This window comes from Phyllostomus hastatus, unplaced genomic scaffold (assembly GCF_019186645.2).
Source record: "Phyllostomus hastatus isolate PE091 unplaced genomic scaffold, TTU_PhHast_1.1 phas_contig_40, whole genome shotgun sequence".
Classification (NCBI taxonomy): Eukaryota; Metazoa; Chordata; class Mammalia; order Chiroptera; family Phyllostomidae; genus Phyllostomus; species Phyllostomus hastatus.
This window is the reverse complement of record NW_025333872.1, coordinates 29,888,896-29,910,878: the sequence shown is the minus strand read 5'-3', so window position 1 is coordinate 29,910,878 and position 21,983 is coordinate 29,888,896.

The following is a 21,983-nucleotide window of genomic DNA, read 5'->3' as shown; positions in this document are numbered from 1 at the left end:
GTTTTCTTTAAATTCTGCCTGGCCAGTCTTGGTTAAAAATCAGCTACTCATCTTGGGTTAAGGATAGATTTATTTGACTTCTGGACAAGATGGAGGCATAGGTAGATACACTTTGCCTCCTCACACAACAAAAGAAGGACAACAACAAATTTAAAAACAAAAAATAACCAGAACTGCCAGAAAACTGAATTGTATGGAAGTCCAATAACCAAGGAGTTAAAGAATAAACATTCATCCACACTGGTAGGATGGGTGGAGATGGGCAGCTGGCATGAGAGGACTTGGGGCAAGGCAGCAGCTGACATACTGGGCAAGGTGGTGGCTAGCAGAACAAGTGGTCCCACATTTGTATGCAGATAAACCTGTAGTAACAACTTGGGAGTGAGACAGACTGCACAACCCAGGGTTCCAGGGCAGGGAATTAAAGCCTCAAAACCTCCAGCTGTAAAAACATGGGCATTGTATCAGCAGGAGAGACTCCTAACCTCACAGGAGAGTTTGTTGGAGAGACCCACAGGGTCCTAGAATGTACACAAATCCACCCACCTGAGAATCAACACCAGAAGGGCCCACTTTATTTGTGGGTAGTAGGGGAAGTGACTGGAAGCTGGCTGAAAGCTGAGCAAGTGGCATTGTTCACTCTCGGACCCCTCCCCTGCATACAGCACCACATGCAGTAAAGCTACTAGCCCTACCCTGGTGAATACCTAAGGCTTCACCCCTCACAACATAACAGACATGCTGAGACAAAGAAATATGGCCCAAATGAAAAAACAGACCAAAGCTCCAAAAATAGAACTAAGCAATGAAGAGATAGCCAACCTATCAGATGCAGCATTCAAAACACTGGTAATCAGGGTGTTCACAGAAATGGTTGAGTATGGTGACAAAATAGAGGAACAAGTGAAGTCTATGGGAAGTGATATAAAGAAAAATATACAGGGGACAAACAGTAAAGGGAAGGGAACCTGGGACTCAAATCAACGGTTTGGAACAGAAAGAAGAAATAAGCATTCAACAAGAAGAGAATGAAGAAACAAGAATTCAAAAATTGAGGACAGGCTTAGAAACCTCCAGGGCAACTTTAAATGTGCCAACATCTGAATCATAGGGGTGCCAGAAGGAGAAGAGGATGAGCAAGAAATTGAAAATTTATTTGAAAAAATAATGAAGCAAAACTTCCCTAATCTGGCAAAGGAAATAGACATGCTAGTCCAGAAAGCTCAGAGATTCCCAAAGAAGCTGGACCTAAGGAAGCCCACACCAAGGCACATCATAATTGCATTACCCAAGATTAAAGATAAGGATCTTCAAAGCAGCAAGAGAAAATGAGACAGTTACCTACAAAGGAGTTCCCTTAATACTATCAGCTGATTTCTCAAAAGAAACCTTGCAGGCAAGAAGGGGCTGATGAGAAGTATTCAAAGTCATGAAAGGCAAGGATCTGCATCCAAGATTACTCTATCCAGCAAAGCTATCATTTAGAATGGAAGGGCAGATAAGGTACTTCATAGATAAGGTCAAGTTAAAGGAGTCCATCATCACCAAGCCCTTATTAAATAAAATGTTAAAGGGACTTATCTAAGAAAAAGAAGATTAAAACTATGAAGAGTAAATGACAGCAAACTCACAACTATCAACAACTGAACCTAAGCAAAACAAAAACAAAAACAAACTAGACAAACAACAAGAACAGGAACAGAATCAGAGAAATGGAGATCACAAGTGGAGGATTATTCAGCAGGGAGCGGGAGGGGGAGAATGGGGGAAAAGGTACAGGGAATAAGAAGCATAATTGGTAGTTGCAAAATAGACAGGGGGAAGTTAAGAATAGTATAGGAAATGGAGAAGCCCAAGGACTTATATGTACCACCCATGGACGTAAACTAGGGGACCAAATGCTGAAGAGAGCGGAGATGCAGGGCAAATGGGAATAAAAGAAAGAGAAAAAATGGGACAACTGTAATATCTTAATTAATAAAATATATTTTAAACCAATAGATTTATTTGATACAATGTTTAAAAATTCATTAAAAAATTGGTGTGTTGGACTTCATCAAAATCAAGAACTTCTGCTCTTTAAACGACATTTTTAAGGAAATGACAAGAAAAACTACTGACTGCAAGAAATGTTTTATATGACTTATATGATTAAAGGCTTATGTTCCAAATATACATTTGTTTTAAACTCTTAAAACTCAATAATAGAAAAAAACAATAACATATAAACACTTTGAACAAAAGCTTCACTACAGATGATATATGGACAACAAAAAAGGATATGAAATGATGTTCATCATTAGTTGTCATGCAGATGCAAATTAAAACAACAAATTAAAATCACTACACATTTATTACAATGGCTAGAATTTAAAAAATAAAAAACTGACCATACCAAGTGTTGACAAGGATGTAAAGCAACTAGAACTCTCATATGCTGCCAATGGAAATGTAAACTGGTACAACTATTGGGTTGGCCAAAAAGTCTGTATGTCTTTTTTTTTCCATAAAATCAAAGACACATTTTTTGTTTTCACCAATAACCTTATTGATTTGGATATTCTGAGTATGCCAGCTGTCTTCTGTGTGGTATAATATTGATTATTCTCAATTAATATCTTCATTTGATTGCTATCAACTACAACTGGTTTACCTGACCATGGAACATCATCCAGTGAGAAATCTCATCATGAAACTTCACAAACCACTTTTGACACATTTGATTAGCTATGGCACCTTCTGCATACACTGCACAAATCATTTTTGTGTGTGTGTTTCAGTTGCATTTTTACCTTTCTTGAAATAATTAAGCATAATATGCAAAATATTTTCTTTTATCTGCAATGTTAAAATGGCTACATAAAATTTCACCTATTTTGATAAGTTTTTTAAATGCACAGTGATATGACAGCTGTCACAATACAGTCTAACAAAACTGTTTCAAATGAAGTTAAAAACAACTAAGTGCTACTAGAGCCACCTTACAGAAAAAAAGAAAACAAAATTTTTGGCTAACCCAATACTTAGGAAAACAGCTCTGCAGTTGTTGCTGTCATTGTTACTACTTTAATTTTTTGTACTCAATTCATTTAAATTAAAAAAAAATTATTCATTCTCTTACCCTTGACTTCCCACCTCTGGCAGCTACCAATTTATTCTGTGTCTATGAGCTCAGTTTTATTCACACACACACACACACACATATACATACATACATATTCTATAATATATATTAACCAATGTATTATATTCTACATACAAGAAAGATCATAAAGTATTGGTCTTTCTCAATCTGACTTATTTCACTTATGCCCTCAAGGTCCATCCATGCTGTCACAAATAGCAAGGTTCATTCTTTTTTATGGATAAATAATATTCAATTGTATGTATAAACCACAATTTCTTTATCCATTAATCTATCATTGGATACTTAGCTTTATTTTTATCTTGCTATTGCAAGTAATGCTGCAATGAACATGGCAGCACATGTAGCTTTTTGAATTAGTGCTTTTATTTTCTTCAGATAAATACTCAGAAGTGGAATTGCTGAATTCTTATAGTTCTATTTTTAATTTATTTGAATAACCTTCATACTGTTTTCCACAATGGTTGTGCTGACTTATAATCCCACCAAAATGGCGGTTTTTTAAAAGTTAAACATGAACTGTCCATATAATCAAAACTTTCCATTCCCGTATATATACCCAAGAAAAACAAAAGCATCATTTCATAAAGGATCAATATGCAATGTTCATGGCAGCTTTATTTGTAATTACTAAAAATTATAAACAATATAAATGGTCATCAGTAGGTGAACAGATAAACAAATTGTGAAATATCCATAAATGGACTACTACTCAAAGAAAAGAAGGGATGCAACAAACAACATGGAAGAATCTCCAAGAAGCCAGACCAAAAAATAAGATAATATACATTATGATTTCTTTTATTCAAAATTCTAGAAAATACAAAATAATCTATAGTGATAGAAAGTAGATCATTGATTGCCTGGGGATATGGGGGAGAGAGAAGAGGGAAGATTACCTTTAGGAGTGATGAATATATTCATTATCTTGATTGAGGTGATAATCTCACAGGAGTATACATATGTCAAACTTTATCAAATTGTACACTGCAAACATGTGCAGTTTTTGTATGAAAATTCTACCAAAAGTCACTCACAATGCCGAGACATTCTGATGAACTGATAAAAAGAATCAGAAAGTCTTTCAGGAGATCATCACATACATTGGAATTGATCATCTAAATTTATTTTACCCCAAATAGGAGCAGAAAGTACAAGAATAAGCCTGGCCAAAAATGGGTCATTAAGTAGGATGATCATATATCTCAGTTGGCCAAGGACAGTTCCAATTTACACCTATTGTCTGGCATAATAATTAGTTAAATGACTTTTCATTCTCAAAGGTGTCCTGATTTACAAACAACCAATTATAAGGTCACTGTACCCTTAGCAACCTAGGAAGATGTGATAATCTTCCCAGGTAGTTAAGACAGAAAATCAAACTGAAAAGTCACCCAAGTAACGATTTCTAAAAAGAATGTCAAATTAGGCTTCAGAGAGTCCAGGAAGAACTATTAACCAAAATTAAGTCTGATAGCTAAAATACAACCTAAAGAAAGCACAACAAAACTAGACTTTAATTGGAAAGTCAAAATGTGAACAAAAGGGTCAACGTTCATTTCAGGGACCAATAGCACTTTCATTCATTCATTTGGTGCCATAAACAGTCAGGAACTGTGCTGGGAACTGGAAATACACAGTTTGAATGAGTAGCATGAGTAAACAGGATGGCTGTAAAGCAGACAATCTTTAAAAGACATACAGAAAAAAAAATAAATAAAAGACATGCAGAAATTGAGCCAGCTAGTTTTAAAGTCTTGAGAAAAAAGGTAGAGATCTCTTACAAGAATTTTGAGCCTTCCATTTCTTTCAAAGAACTGCTTTGTTTTGCCCATACTGGGCACTAACCCAATCTTCACTCAATTAATGCTTGGCAATACTGGGCACTAAGTAAATATTTATTGAAACACTGACTGTAAATAGTTAATTAATTTTCTTCCAATGACTCTTTAGGCTAAATTAACAGCTTTATTCCAAAGGCAAGCACCAGCGGCTGCCAGGCCAAGGCCTCTTTATTAGGTCTATGTACAAACACGGTAATAGCTGTGATCACTTGTTTGTTTTCTTCTACTAGATATCGCATGATTTTGAGGAAAATTAATTGTGCATTGAAAAGATGGGTAATAAATGCACATAATATGATCAAATGGTGTTTGTTAATTTAACCAGAGGATTGGCCAAATCAATGATCCTGTGCCTACATTTCTTCATGTCCATCAAATATCTTTAACCATGGAGGGTGGTAAGATACAGATGCTGCCCAGGCACTTCACTCCTCACTCACTGCTCAATGCTCTGCCAGGAAGGGACCTGGCAGAGCATTGAGATCACAGAGTTACACAATGCATGTATTGTTCATTTCTGTACCTGTGATATTGAAAATATGCCTAAAGAGGGAAATTTAGTAATTATGTCAAATTTTCTTAATTCTGAAATTTCAAGAGACTTATTTACCTAGCTATTGTTTGAGATTTTCATTTTCAACTAACTAAACCAGATATGGTTGCTAATGTTGATGGCCACAGATATGAATCTTGTAATCAGCCCTTCTTTAATAATATCCGTTCAGTGCATGAGGTCTGTCCAGAAAAGATCCAGCCATGTGCTATGAAAAATAGAAACAACTATTTAAGAAGACACAAGAAACATTGTACATAGATCAATAACACCACAGTGCCCTTCAAAGCAGGCACCTTGTGACCTCATACAGTTCTCCCAGCATCTCCTCCACTTTTCAAAACCTTCTACACAATTTTTTGTTGGAATTGCCATCAGCTGCCCTGTTGTATTTTCCTGAATCTCATTAATGGTCTGAAATCTCTTCCCTAACAAAGATGATTTTAGTTTTGGAAAAGCCAGAAGTCACATGGTGCCAAATCTTGGCTGTAGGGGGACTGAGTCACCTGAGTGATTCACTGTTTCGCCAATAAACTCTGCACGAGACGTAATGCATGAGCAGGCGTGTTGTTATGATGAAGCTGCCAATCACAAGTTGCCCATAGCTGTGGCCTCCTGAATCATCTGAATAGGTTCCATGGAGGAATGTTCAAGCTTAATGTAAAATTGGATGCAGATTCATTGCTCTACTCACTCAAGCATTTTAATGCAACAACCACACAGTACATATGCTCACACAACAGTGTCTACTGCCCCCACTGACTAGTACAATGAAGTCATCATGTTCATTCATGTGCATTCCAGTCAAATCTCTTTGGCTGCCATGTTACATTGATGTTGCACAAATTGTTCTCATTATATTAACAATAGCTGGATTTTTTCCAGACAGACATCCCATATTTTAAAATATAACATATATAAATTCTAAGGGATACATCTGAATGCCATAAATTAATTAGTTAATTCACCTTGTCTCATTCATAACAATGGGGAGTTCTGTGATTCTAAAGAAACTACGAGAGTCCACACAGTTGAATTGGTTGCATTTATTTATCTTATTTTAAGGTTATAAGTAGAGCTTTTCAATTCTTCTCTGAATCTTACTAGCATCCCTAGATGATCACCCACATATGAAAAAAGAAATATACATATGTATAAGTAGAAAAGGAGCCTGAGCAGGCCAATGCAGATGCACGAACACTAGCACAGCACACTTTCTGACTCCTGTGGGGGGCGAGCACACTGGTGGAATGGAGAATTCTCCCGCAGGGTTTACGATCATCTCAAACACTCACAGTATGTATCCAGTGGAAGAGCTGACAAACTAGAGACAATGTTCCCCAAGCTCTCTCAAAGAGCCTTTGAAATTTGTGGACAAAATTGTATTTCACTCCATTGTTTTAAAAAATAATAATTCTTTAAAAAACTTTAAACTTCAGGTTTCATGTAAATAAGAACTTGAGTAATTTCTCCATTTCCCTGAATAATGCATTTCTGCTCATTATAATTTATTTTAATTCCCATGGTAGACTAAGACACCATTTATGGTTTAAGAAAATTGAGGGGAATGAAAGGTCAGTCTAGAGTTCGATGTGGTAGTGGAAAAATATCTGGCCAGTATATTTCATGGAATGTTTTGCAATCGCTTTTAAAATCTCTGGAAAGCTAATGCTGAAGAACTTTATAGAAATTAAGGAGTTATTGGCAAGGCTTGTTGACTGAGACAGCTCAGTGGAAACAGACCAATCCCCCCAAAAAATCATAATTCAGGTTCTGCTTCTTTCTCTAGCCATTGCCTGCCATCTAGTGGATGTAACGCAGTCTAATCATGAATTGTTCCCTTTACAGTCTGCAGTACTCATTGAATAATGTAATAATGTTTTCTAAATAAAAGCAGGGGCAGCAGCTTATATGACAACACACACTCCAAAATCAACCAAAGCTGGTAAAGACTTAAAAGAACCATAATGGAGTCCTTTTTCACCAAGACTTAAAAAACAGATCATTTTTGTGTTTAACTAATAAAAAAACAATTCCCATTGAATCCAAGCAATATCAAAGTAAGTTATAAGAGATACTCTCTTTGCATATCATTTTTGTGCTTTTTCAATAAATGAATTTATTTTGTATCATTATACTATAATTTTAGAATTTGTGCCAAAAAATCATACAATCAATAATTATATATTGAGCACAATGACAGCGTCTGACTATAGACACTGTGGAAAACACAAAAAAAGGAAGAGATGTAAGCACACTTTTAGACTTACAATCTAGTCAGGGAGAAAAAAGCAATCCAGTTGTGACAATAGGTAGCCATGCTAACTTATGAGGTCCAAAGGAAGGAGCAACCAGAGAGGGATTGAAAGAACTGAGGAGAGTTTAACAATGACACTTGAGGTGTATTTTAAATATAATTTTGAGACAAATTATAAGATCCCTGGACCTAGAGACAAAGAAGATTTTTTATGGGAATCGAGAATTTATATCTTTATGTAAAGGAGAGGAAAACTAGCCCTATAATGAAATAGACTCATGAGAGTGGCTAGACCATGTATGTATGAGCTGTAACATACACTAATCAAAATCACATAAGCAAAATTTGCAACATCACAAAGATCTTTACGGAAAAGTTAAATTATATTGCAACTACTATTTGAGAGAGTCATCAGACCCTTCCTTATTTTCTCACAGTTGAGCAACTACTGGCTAATTGTAAATGAACCCAAATTCCTATAATTGGACTCTCAATATACTCTTGTAAGCCTACCTATTAATCAAAGAGAAGCTCCTGATTGCTGGACTCTTAAAGTGTCTGGGAATGGAAATATGAGTTTATAGAGTCAGGTGCATTGGAGAACACCTCAGTCCTCCCTCCAGGTGTTCTCTCTGCCAAGGTGTTAGGACCATTCGGCCCTCTGGGGACCAAGGCTGCTCTCTGGAGGGTCAGGGTAAGCCTCTCACCCAAATCAAGGGCCAAAAACTCTTCCCTTCCATTCTCCTCAAAAAGGCTTTTATTACTTTTAACTATTCATCACATTTTAACATGAATCTTAACGTATTTATATTTTTAGCTTTTTTAACCTTATTTTTAGTTACAGTTTTCTTTCAATAGTATTTTGCATTAGTTTCAGGTATATAGTATAGTGGCTAGAAAAGCATATCCTTTACTAAGTGTTCCCTCGATATTTCCAGTACACACCTGGCATTATCCATAGTTATCACAATATTATTGACTATATTCTCTATGCTGTACTTTACATCCCTGTGACTGTTTTATAACTACCAATCCTTTCACATTTTTTACCCAGTACCCCAAGGACCTTTCTTTCTGGCAACCATCAGTTTGTTCTCTGTTATCTATGAATCTATTTCAATTTTTTTATTGTTGTTCAAGTATTTCCATTGATGGGACTATACACTGTTTCAGTTTTCGTTTGTTCATTCACATTGTTCTTTAGAGTCCACATATAAGTGAAATCATACGGTATTTGTCTTTCTCTGTCTGTCTTATTTCACTTAGCATAATATCCTGTAGGCTCATTCACGTTGTCACAAAAGGCAAGATTTTATTCTAATAGCCTAGTAATATTACACTGGGAATGATATATATATATATATATCACAACATTTTTATCCACTCATCTAGATGGGCAATTGCATTGCTTCCATAGCTTGTCTATTGTAAATAATGCTGCAATAGCATAAGTGTACACATATTCTTCAATTAGTGTTTTGGGTTCCTTTGAATATATACCCAGAAGTGGAATCACTGGGTCATAATGTAGTAGTTACATTTTTAATTTTTTGAGGAAATTCCATGCTGTTTCCCACAGTGGTTGCACCAGTCTGCATTCCCACCAACAGTGCACTAGTGTTTTCTTTTCTCCACATCCTCACCAGCACTTGTTGTTTGTTAATTTGTTGATGATAGCCATTCTGAGAGGTGTGAGGTGATATTTCATTGTGATTTCATTTTTCTAAAGGTTAGTGACACTGAGCATCATTTCATATGTCTATTGGCCATGAGCGTGTCCTCTTTGGAGAAGTGTCTATTAAGGTCCTTGGCCCATTTTTTAACTGAGTTGTTAGGTTTGTTTGTTTGTTTGTTTGTTTGTCTATTAATTTTGGTGTAGAGTTAACTGAGTTCTTTATAAATTTTGAATGTTAACCCTTTATTGAATGCATCATTGGTGAATATCTTTTATTCAGTAGGTTGTCTCTTCATTTTGTCTATGTTTGGGGCCAGGGGGCGGGGGGGGCTTGCTGTGCAAAAACTTTTTAGTTTGATGTAGTTCCATTTATTTATTCTTTCTTTTGTTTCCCTTGCCTGAGGAGATATGTCACAAAAATATTGCTGTGAGAAATGTCAGAGATATTTACTGCCTATTTTCTTCTGGGAGTTTTATGGTTTTGAGTCTTACATTTAAGTCTTCAATGCATTTTAATACGTTCTTGTGTATCGTGTAAGAAGGTGGTCTGGTTTCATTTTTTGCATGTATCTGTCCAATTTCCCAATAACATTTATTGAAGAGACTGTCTTTATACATCGTATGTTCTTGCCTCCTTTATCAACTATTAATTGACGATATAAGCATGGGTTTATGTATGGGCTCTCTATTCTGTTCCATTGATCTATATGTCTGTTTTATGCCAGTACCAGGCTGTTTTCATTACGTATAGCCTTGTAGTTTGTTTGATGTAAAGTAGCATGATACCTCCAACTTCATTCTTCTTTCCCACGGTAGCTTTTTGTGGTCTTTTTGAGTATCACATAAATATTTGGATTATTTGTTCTAGTTCTGTGAAAAACACTATTGGTATTTTGATATGAATTGCATTGAATCTGTAGATTGCTTTGGGCAGTATGGACATTTGAATGATATTTATTCTTCCTATCCATGAATATGGTATAAGCTTCCATTTATTTGTATCTTTTTTAATTTCTGTCTTCAGTTTCTTATAATTTTCCAAGTATAGGTATTTTACATCTTTGGTTAAACTTATTCCTATGTTTGTTTGTTTTTTGAGGCCACTGTAGATAGGATATGTGCCTTGTATTTAAAAAATTGATCTTAGAATTGCACTTTTTCTGTTTTCATGCACCTATTCTTTGACTTTGAAGCCCCTTTTTTATTTATGGGACCTAAGTTATAACTATAATTATCATTTGTTTTCCATATGCAATTTTTATACTTATATTTTCATTATTATGTTCTTTTATTTAATATTAATGAGAGCCCTATTAGGATACTATTATCTCACTTTTTAAATAAGAAAACTGATGTTCAGAGAGACTGCACATTGTAAAATATTTCACAGAGAGAAACAAGGTAGGGACTTGCTTTTAAATGTTTCTGACTTCAAATCTTATGTGTGTATATTATTTGTTTTACTGGATTCTCATGCTTTCTACTAAAGAATATGTGTTAAATGTATATTTGATCTTCCTTTGATGTTCCTCTGCTGAGCTGTAGTCTCTACATACATTACCTAGCAGTTCACAAACTTAGATTTAATCAGATGAATTAGATAAGAGAAAAGACATTTTAGGACAGGGAGTTCAGCTTCCTGCCAAACATGTAATTTTCCCTTATAATTTATTGCTCAAAACACACTTATAATAAACATCACATTTTCCTATTGCACAGCCCCAATGAAGCCATCTCCCCAGTATCCAAGATTACCATGTAAATACTGCCATCAATTTTCCATCTTCCATCTCAAGTCTCGTGCAGCTACATACAGTACCCCACTCTCCAACTTCACTGCTTACCAGATGGAAATACCCTGCCATTTCTATTTAGAAAAATTGTTTCTTCAGTGGATGAGCTGACATTGGACTCCAGTGGAGTAACAAAGTTAAAATGAACTTTCTGTCATGGTTAAAGGCTTGGACCAAGAACAAAGTGACCTGACTCCACACCTGAAGAGAGGCAATCACATTTCTGACAAGCACCTGCTTCAGGGAAGAGAGGTGGGGAAAGGGCCAATGGGAACCACTCTGGTCCTCATGGAATTACTGGATAGCCCACTGAAACAACATAAGTCAGTGAAGGGTTCCTAAAGAGAAGAAAGTTCTAGTTCCCTTTGGCTGTCTCTCACACATTAAAAGAACCATTTCACTGGGCCACAATCACACAAACTACATTGAGAACCAACTTGTACTCTATCCCAAGCAATTTCTTCTAGGATGAGGGTAGGTCAAGCTTCTGCTAGGAAATGAACTCAAAGTGAAAGTAGCAGAACCTTCCACTGGATCCTCTGAATTAAGCAAGACATTTACAAAAATGTATTGGAGATGTAGAAGACATTTTAATGTTAAATATACACTCTAATTTAGCTCACTAAACTTGTCAGGGATACTAGATGAACTTGGTGGAGGTTAATTACTTTGGTGATGCTGATCTGCATGGAGATAGTAGAAAAGATGACAGAAAGCAAAAGCCAGGATGGGAGCATAGAAGGCAAAGGTTGCTACCTCTCCATTAGTGCAATCAACAAAAGTTAAAAGTGAGGTGCTGAGAACATACACTTGAAAGCTGCCACACTGGGAGCTACTGAGACACTGTAAAGAAACAGCTTGATGGTAGCTAAGAGCACACAGAGTCAGACAGCCCTGAGTTCAAATTGCAAATCTGGTATTTACCACCTAGGACAAGAAACTTTACCTCTAAGGACCTCAGTTTCATCCTGAAAACTGGAATGTTGTGGATATTAAACAAAATAATGTCTGGAAGCACTTTGCACACCACCTGGTACACTTGGTACACTTGATACGTTCTACCTGCTCATAAATACAACTTGCAGAAATAAAGGGGGCTATTGGTATTGTGGTCTCACTAATTGCCCAGTGATCAAAACAGAAGCACTACCTAAAGAGTTTGAGCTAGTAGAGCAGAGCCTTGGTCCATCTTTACCAACCAAACAACCCCCTGCAGATCTTCCAGAAGGCTGCTTGATATCTTGCTCTGGGGGATTCCTATATCCCCCAGAATCACTTCAAAGAGCTCATTCCCATACACTTGTGAACAAAGTCAGCTTCAAATCTCTCAAAAGTGCTGCAGAGTCCATAAGACCTCATGCTTACAAAAGTTGCTAAAACCTCATCCTGCAAAGATCACCTGAGACAAACTCAGATTTATTGGCTGGATGCAGCAAGGGAGGGCACTCTGCAGCAGCCAAGGGTTGTGGCTCAGCATGGCAGGAGGGAGGAGACAAGGGTCTTATCTAAACTTTGACTTCTGTGAAAGATTCTGAGGAGGATCTAAGAAAAGTAAGGACCACTTCTATGTTGCTTGCTTTTTCCAGGGCAGGATTGGGAAAAATGGAGATTAACAGAAACTGAGCACTGTTACGAGGTAAGGTCTAGCAACAGGATAGTCCCAGTAATAAATGGGTATAAAAAGTCAACATGGGGGCATCATTCAGAAAAATGTTGTCACTTGAAGATGGGACCAGTACAGCATTTGACAGCTGTTGCATGACCTTGGGAGGAGTAGTGTCTCCTATAAATTGTGTGGCTTGTTTACTGGGTCTGTCCTCCCAGCCTGAAGAACAACAAGGTTGCTTTTTTCTTTTTCTCTGAGTCAGTGTTCATGTCTTCTGTCCTGGGTATATTTTTTCTCTTTCTAATTGGCACCCTAGAAATGGGGTGTAGTGATGATGGGAACTTTCTGTACTACCTCTGCAAATCTAAATTTTGTACTATTTGTAAAATCTGTACTATCTCTGAAAATCTAAATCTAGATTTTCCTGTAAATCTAGAACTATTCTAAAGTGAACTTTTTTTAAAGTGCTTTCCTACACAACCCCTGACACATGTTCATTCAGTCTTCCCATAAGCACTTCTTCACTCCATTCCATGCTTTAATGCCTCAAATTCTTAGTTCTTCTTCATTTTCAGCCAAAATCTGCTTTGTCCAAAGCTTCCCTTCAACTGTCCTACATAGATGTCTATAAGATACATAGAATAAGTTTACCCCTTTGTCAAAATATTTTATTATAATAATTGTATCTTTAAGACTCTTCTCCAATGTACTCTTCATGCCAATCTCCTACTCACCAATCTCTGGTTTCACATCAAGTTGCCAATGACCCCCTTTAAACAAGGCACCCTATTGGTCCAAGCACCCCTGGTTTGGAGTGTCCCTCTGTGGTGGTAAGGCCATGTCAACCATGCCCTTTCCACTTATAGGTTGTCTGTTGGTTCCTATTGCTTGTACAACAAAATAGAAGAAGACAAAGATTCAAACACTGCATGCAAATTTTAGCTCTCTGACTACTTGCATAACCATAAGTTACTCAGTTCTTCTGGGTCTCATTTCTTTGCTTGTAAAATAAGCATGTTGCTATTACATAGTCTCTAAAACCTCTTCATCTTTCTCCAGAAGTACTAGGAGTCAGTCTATTGTGCTATGTTGCATCTTCATTTTATTAATGAAGAAGCTGATTTAGGTTGGTCATTTAACTTGCCCAACATCATAGAGCTCCAGGATTCTAGCGAGCACTGTCAAGGTCTAAAGTGTGTGATTTTCCCCTAACTCAAAACAGCATCCCCTTGACCTTGTTCAGTCCTCTTGCATCATCAATCTCTTCTTCTCTCCTTCTGCACAGAAGGCTACTGAGCACCTCCTTGGCCTAGAAAATGTCTGCCCAAGCTAGTGCAGACCCCTTCATTAGCTACTTTGTCCTGTCCCTCCCCTTCCTTACACACCTGTTCAAGCGACCATTTGCACCTCTTTGCATCTCACCATTCGCTTGTTTCTCTGTCCCCTGAAATCATGCTTGATTTCCTAACATTGCTGAAACTCATCTCTCAGTCAGTAAACCCAGGGGCTTTATCTCACTCATTATCATCATTGACCTCTCTGACCCCATTTCCTTCTCCCCTGGGTTTACCTCAGGTTTTTGTTTGAATCCCCCTCTTTTTTAGAAAGTTTCAACTATCATCTCTACACAAATGGTTTCCAAATCTCATAATTTGCTCTGACCTTCAGACATATGTGACAGGATTATTCATTGTGATACTAACTTAGATAGACAATCTCTGCATTTTCTTCTTTCTTATATTCCAAACAGATATTCCAAAAGAGCTTGGCCCTTACAAATCCCACAGAGAATTTTGCTGTGTGGACATCTGAGGACCTTTCAGCGCCCTGCTCAATTCTAGCCTCATTTGCCAATACACCCTACTAGATATAAATTCTGCCCAAAGGCTGAACACAGTACTATTAATAGCTAAAAAGCTATAAAGCAGGTAAAAGTCCACAGTGATATTTAGCAGGAGGTCTGAGAGCTAACAGGCATTTTGCCAATCTCTCGTAAAAGTACAAAAAAATTCTTTTCATCTAGAAGAAGAACAAGTGATAAAGTTTAAAAGGAGTTCTGGTTACCTAGAGGTGTAAATAAATATAGTTTGTTTTAAGGCTGAGAACATTTTTTAAAACCCTTATCCAGTTACATGTTATGGAAACAGTCAAAACAGTCCATATGACAATTTTTTGCAAACAAGAGTGTGCTGTACACATTGCTGAAACAAAACAGAAACACACCAAGAATAAAAGGACAGGAGAACTCAACTGAGGACTCAGTGCAGTGAATAAAGAAGAAAAATCCTCCTCCTTCAAAGATGTACTGATAAACACCAATTAAACATCCAATGTTCTGTGAAACAGATGAAAACTTTATTTTGTGTGAAGATTTAGAAATAATTCAAAACTGAAAAATGAAGCTTAGAAATCCAGAAACTCCACCATTACTATTTATCCTAACCCCCAAAATATTGATAGTCAATAAAAACTAAATTTAGACAGATATTTTATAAGACTACATCAATTTGAGAGTATAATAAAAATTAAAGATTAATATATTTCTATAATTTGTGTATAAATTCTCATATAAATCTAGGAATATTTTCTGAAAATCTTCTCATTTATATTTTCTAGAATATCTATGCCTATGTGAAGTCAGAAGATTAGTTTAAAATCTGTACTGTGTGCTGCAATGCAATAGATTTTTTTTTCAGTTAGATCATGTATGGATTATTTAAGGTCAGTTTTATTTTTTATTTCTTTTGAATTCAATGGGGAGAGGACTGAATGTGGGAGGTGGGGGTGAGTAGAATGGAGGGAAAATAATGGGGAAAATGGGGGCAACTATAATTGAACAACAATAAAAAGTAAGTAAAATTTTTAAAAATCATTGCAAAAGAAATATATTCATGGTAACAATACCATATTAGTGAAGAACTTCCAGTGTTACCTGCTGGGTTGGAAATCATACTACCTGAGGTGGATCTGGTTTGTCAGTGTTGGGAGCATATTTCAAATGGGGGAGGAGAGAATGCAATGTACACGGAAATATCTTAAAACTAACCAAATAACATCAGACCTAGTGGAAATTACAAAATATGGATCTTGCCATTCTAGAGGGAGAAAACATGTAGAAAAAGTGGTAAATTTTGGTTGGGAAAGTGATGAAGAACTTGTACCATATTCAAGCAGAGAAACTAAGAAAGAAGGCAGGTGGGAACATTCAGAGAATTCAAGTGGTCCCTAATATCATCCTTCCCTTTCTTCTACAGTGTCTCCTTTTTAACTGTGTACATGGCCACAGAGAATACATATTTCATTTCCAAAGCTACAGGCAGCTAGCTACACATGATCTTTAAACTCTACGCAATGAGACTGAAGTGGAAGAGTCTGTGACAGCTTTCAGGAAACTATTGATATTAGCCCCATCCTGTTGTTGGAACAAGGATGTCATGGTGTGATCCCCGTGTCAGACTGTGAGGACAAGGTGCGCACCCTCGGGTCGGCAGAAAAAAAGGCAAGCAGTCTCTGTCACAAGGACTTCGTGCAGCAGAGCTGTCAGGCCAGCCCCAGATTGCTGCATTTCTTCCCTAGGACTGCCAAAGCAAATTGACACAAACTGAGAGGCTTACAACAACAGAAAGTTTTTCTCTCACAGTTGTGAGGCTACACACTCAAAACCAGTGTGTCGCCAGACCCATGTTCTCTCCAGAGCCTCTAGGTGAGGATCCTCCCTCGCCTCCTCCTAGTTTCCGGGGGCTGCTGGTACTGGGCAAATGTAAATAAAAACAAAGTCTTCTCCCAACCCAGAAAACCACTCGATAAAGGTAGAAGAGAAAGAAACAATTTCATTATTCAATAAGCATTAAACAAAAACATGATGCCCAACATAGACAATCCACTAAGAGATTGCAAAAACAGAAAGAAACCTCACCCTTTTATATAACCAAGCAGCTATATTCCATGGCATTCATGCTTTTTTATTGAATTTAATTGGGTGACACTCGTTAAGAAAATCATGCAGGTTTCAGGTACACAATTCTACAACTCATCATCTGTACACTGTATTTTGTGCTCACCACCCCAAGTCAAGTTTCCATCTATCATCATTTGCCCCCCCCCTTTATCCTCTTCTATCTTACCTCACCCTCTTTCCCTCTGGTAATCACCAGATTGTTTCTGTGTCTGAGGTTTTTTCATTTTGTTTTGTTTTGTTTTGTTTTGTTTTGTTTTGTTGTTTAAAGCTTTTGAGCTAAACAATGACTAGTCTGCAGGTTACAGGACTCAAAACTTCATTTGCCACACACAGTTCATCTAGATTCACCTGGTAACTAGAGTAGCCATCTGTATTTGCTAATTGGCTGTATCCAGAGGAAAAACAAACTTCTCATATCTTTATGACAGGAGGTAGTTTTGGAGCCTGCTGAAGCTCCTACCCTCCCAAAGAAACTGGCAGACATGAATGCTATCTTCCATAATGACTGCATTTCAAAGAGATGGCTCACAGTTCCTTGAGAAAGAAAGTCCTGGTGAGCAGAAGGCTGGCAAGAGGATTATTGAGCTTTTACAGATATTACATACATTTCAAAGAAATAGAAAAATAATTTATAATTCAAACTTTTCTAAAGTAAATGCTGTAAAAAAAGAAAGTAGAGGGAATCTCTTTCCTTATTTTCAGATGAAAACTCTTATTTTTTCAGATGAAAAAATAAGTGTATTCAGTGAAATATAAGTGTATAAGTGAAAAAATACGAGTATTCAGATGAAAACTCGTATTTGTGCTTATACCAGCAATCCTGGGCATTCCTTGGCTTGTAGATGATGCATTACTCCCAACTCTGCCTCCATCCTCACACAGCACTCTCTACCTATGGGTCCTTGTGATCAAAATTCCCTCTTCTTACAAGGACATCAGTCATTGGATTAGGGCACAATCTAATCCAGTATGACCTCATTTTAACTTTATTATGTCTGCAAAGACCCTATTTCCATGTAAGGATTTGTTTACAGGTGCCAGAGTGGGCTGAAGGGGCATTAGGACTTCAACAAACCTTTTGGGGAGACACAATTCAACCCACAATAATAGTCTACCTACAAGACTGTATGATGAAGCAAAAAACTCTTAGTTAAGGCACCATTACTTGAGTTCACAGCCAAGTAGTTCTAGGTTCTGAATTATGTGGTGACAAATTAAAGACTCTTAGCATCCTCCAGTACACCAGATGAGCTTCTCTCCCTTGGGGCACAGGAAACACTCCGGGACAATGCCCTGGGTGCTTTCTTGGGTCACTTATTCTTTACCATCCCAACCTCATCCCAGTTACCCTTAAAGCACCGAATTACTTGTAACCTTGATGTGTTGTCTACATTTTATCTCCTCATCTAGCTGATAACCTAAAATTACTTTAAGAGGAAAAATAAAACCTTTTAATTTCTTAATTAGAGTGAAAGTTGCAAAAGACATAAGCTAATTGTGGTAAAGCATGAAAGAGAATGTGTTTAAGTCAAAATGCAATCAGGCTATCAATCAACAGATATAAATTATTGAAGTTAAATCCTTGGCTCTTTTTCTAGAAGAAGCAAGTGTTGAAAGCAGGAAAGTTTTGTTTTTTTCAAAGGTCATATCCAGAATAATAAGATTAAAGTAAAAGCAATTTTTGAGAAGATAAAATGGAAAATAGACTCAAACTCCTAAAATATTTAAATATTTAGAATTTATTACTAGACCAACTACTGAAATCCCCAACCAAAACAACAAAACAAAAAGGTCCTTTGTTTTGTCCCTGTGGTGATTCCAAACTGCCTAAGGCAGACTTACTCTTCTCCATTGCTATAAGATTATAGAATAAAACGCATGCCAGGGTGGAAAAGAAAAGAACTCAAAGTGAAAGCAGATCTGCAGAGGTAAAATGTGCATGCAAGATGTCCAAACCGAGGTCATCTACTGCAAGCACTGAAAGGAGGAGCATCTGAGCTGAGCTCTCTGTTGCTTAAGGAAAGTCTTATTAAAGGCCCAAAGTTTTAAAGACAATCTCAGAATTCTAGAATTGGACTAAGTTGAGCATCACCTGAGTAAGACCCAAAGAAGTACAAGAAATAAAAATTAACTTTTCTTCTGGAAATCATAACATCCAAATAGACAGGGATGTTAGAGAGCAGATGGATGCTCAACAACCCGTGAGCAATGACACACAACATGCAAAGAATATGTATAAAGGCCCCAAAACAAAATGCTATCATCTAAATCTAAAGGTATTTTTTTTAAAATGGAATCAACTGAATGACCTTTATTTATGCCATTAAAATGCCTTCTGGCCTTTAATTTATGAAATAACATTATCAGAAATCATGTTTACTTAAAATGTCTCTAAAAATATGGATAATTATTTTGACAGAAAAAGTTATTAACATTCTATTGGAATCATCATGCTGTTTGTATTGTTACATTCTTTAAATGATAAAAAATAACTCCCATTATGAAAGACTACAAAAATAGTGGAAGCACTATAGAACACATTTTTATTTACAGAAAGAGCAGGCACTATTCAACATAGGACATAGCCAAACAAGCAAATACCTCATTAAACACCTTTCAGTCTGATTCTCCTTCCTGAACCACAATACCTTAACTATAAACTCAGATTTACCCATTTTACTCATCTTGGAACCTGTCCTGGATGTCCAAAGGTATACTTGTAATTCAAAGCCTTACGAAGAAAACAAAAAGATTGCTGGGGAATTACAAAGCCCACAGTACTGAATGCATTATGGATGCTTTCCAAATATTTAATATTTAAGTAAATACTGCAAAAAAACAACAAAAGCAGTAAAATTTATATACAGCTATTAAAGTCTGGTGTTACCACCAATGCTTTGTAACTGGAATATCAATAAAATCTTCATAATAAAACAAATAAAGTATCCTCTGAGCCTGTTCAGATCCTCTTCTCACATCATTCATGCCACTACAGTTCCCAAAGGATAGGTTATTGGAAACACATTTGCCAAAAAAGAATGAGCCTAATGTCAAACACTGATAAAGGAGCCAAGGGAATTACAAGCTATAGGAACTAATGCAAAGCAACACAAAATAGCAACAGGAGGTCAAGTGCAAAGGAAACCAAAAGTCAGAGAAAGTCAGGTCAGGATTGGAGATGAAGACTAATTGGTGGCAACTCTGGGAATGCCAATTGCATAATTAGAACATGTGGGTCAGCATATGGCACTGGAATAAAGCTTGACTAGTTAAGGAGTTAAAAGAGCCCCCACACCACCTTTACCCTCAGGCTTTCTACCGCCATCCAAACAGCCATACGGACAATAGGCATAGACTGTTTTCCCAATTTCATCTTTTACGAAGCCATCATATAGTCCAGGGCTCCTTTAGGTTCAGCCAGAGGATCCCAGATGTACCTCAGTCTACATCTCTGAAGGCCCACAAGTCCTACTGGACCAGTTCTCTGTAAGCTACAACTCCCAATGCGCTCTCTCATCTACTCCTGTGGGATCCTATGGCCCAGAGGCCACTCCTATCACTTCCTGTTCTGACGTCTCTACCCTGATGACTGGGAGTGGATGGGAGACTGGATAGGATCTTGCTCAATGGCCCTGGCTAAAAGCAGTGGACACGTGGATAAGGAAGCTGAAGATTATAGAACCAAGTGCAGAAATTATCCTCTCAACCACAAAGGGCTGGGGGAGACAGGTATGACACAGAAAAGCCCCTAGTCTGGCTCTCCTCCCAATTACTAACCTATGTTTTCATATCTTAATGACCAAGGTTAATACCAAAACTATTTCCTGGAAAATGTAAATTTTGCACAGGTTGGCTTAGTTTACAGTCATTTTTGTCATATGCTTAGGTACAGCAATCAATAATAGTGACAAGCACAAATATTTGAGGCCAGATCGCAAGCCTCTTCTGTAAAGGACCAATAAATGGGCTGGAAGAACACAAACTTCCTATCACCTCTAGGTCATTTATATTCAACTAAGATTTATCAAACACTAATAGCTCAGGTGATATACTGGGAACTGGATATTCAAAACATGAATAAGCCACAAACTTTTGTTTTGCTTGTCCAATACTTGGGGAATGGCTGTCTTTAACCTCTGGGCAACAAACAAGGCAGTATGGCATCCTGGTGGTTATTATGCTGAAGGAATTCAGTACCACGTGGCACATGGGCCCTCCCAACTGCTCTTTTCCATAACCTCTTCTTTTTTCATAACTTTCATTTCTACCCTCTTGCCCCTATTTCCTCCCTCATCACCAGCTGGCATCCTGTTCTCACCTAGCCATTCCTCAGCCCTGAGATGTTACATTTCAGTGCTCTGCTCTTTTATTCACCTTGCTCTCTCAGCCCCCTGTTCCCACTGTGCTTATTCTTCTGCCTAACTGAGTCCTCCATTGTGGTTTATTCTTCCACTTCCTATTTTTCTTCCCTCTTTGCTATAGCCATCACTTAAATGTACCTGTACTAAAAGCTAAACCTGCTTGCTATTTGCCATTTCAACTTGTCTTTCTGAATGTTCCAACTCTGGATCAGTCCAGCTGTTCATCTTTCTTTGCACCATTCACAAGTTGCTAAGTGTCATTGGATAAAAAGACTTCACAAATGAGCTATGAGATTATTGAAATTAATTACCTACATATTTATGATTTAGAAGCCTTGTTGGATTTTCAATGCTGACAGACAATTCTCTGTGTCCCTTAAAGGTTTCTTCCCTTTTCCATCTTGAGGCCATTCTATATGTTCACCAGTCTGTTCAAGTTTTCATTCCTGCTACTTCTCCCATCCTTTCCTCATTGAAGGATGGTCTTACTTACTTCATAAAGAAAACAGAAGTCACTGGCACAAGCTGCTGTGAGGGGTTTTCTCATTCTATCCAAATTGGTGCTTCTTCACACGCTAGAGCACATAGGAGGAACATTTTAGTCCCTGACCTTGCTCTGCCTGGCCAGTGTTTGTGGTGAGAAAGTTTAAACTCATCTCTTTACATCTATCCTTCCATTTTCCCCCCTTTGTCTCCATACAGCAATTGTCTTTCCTTTTGTTTGCAATGAACCCCTCTGCTCTACTCTGTATCCCAAACCCTTCCTCCTCTTCAGGAACCTGAAATCATGT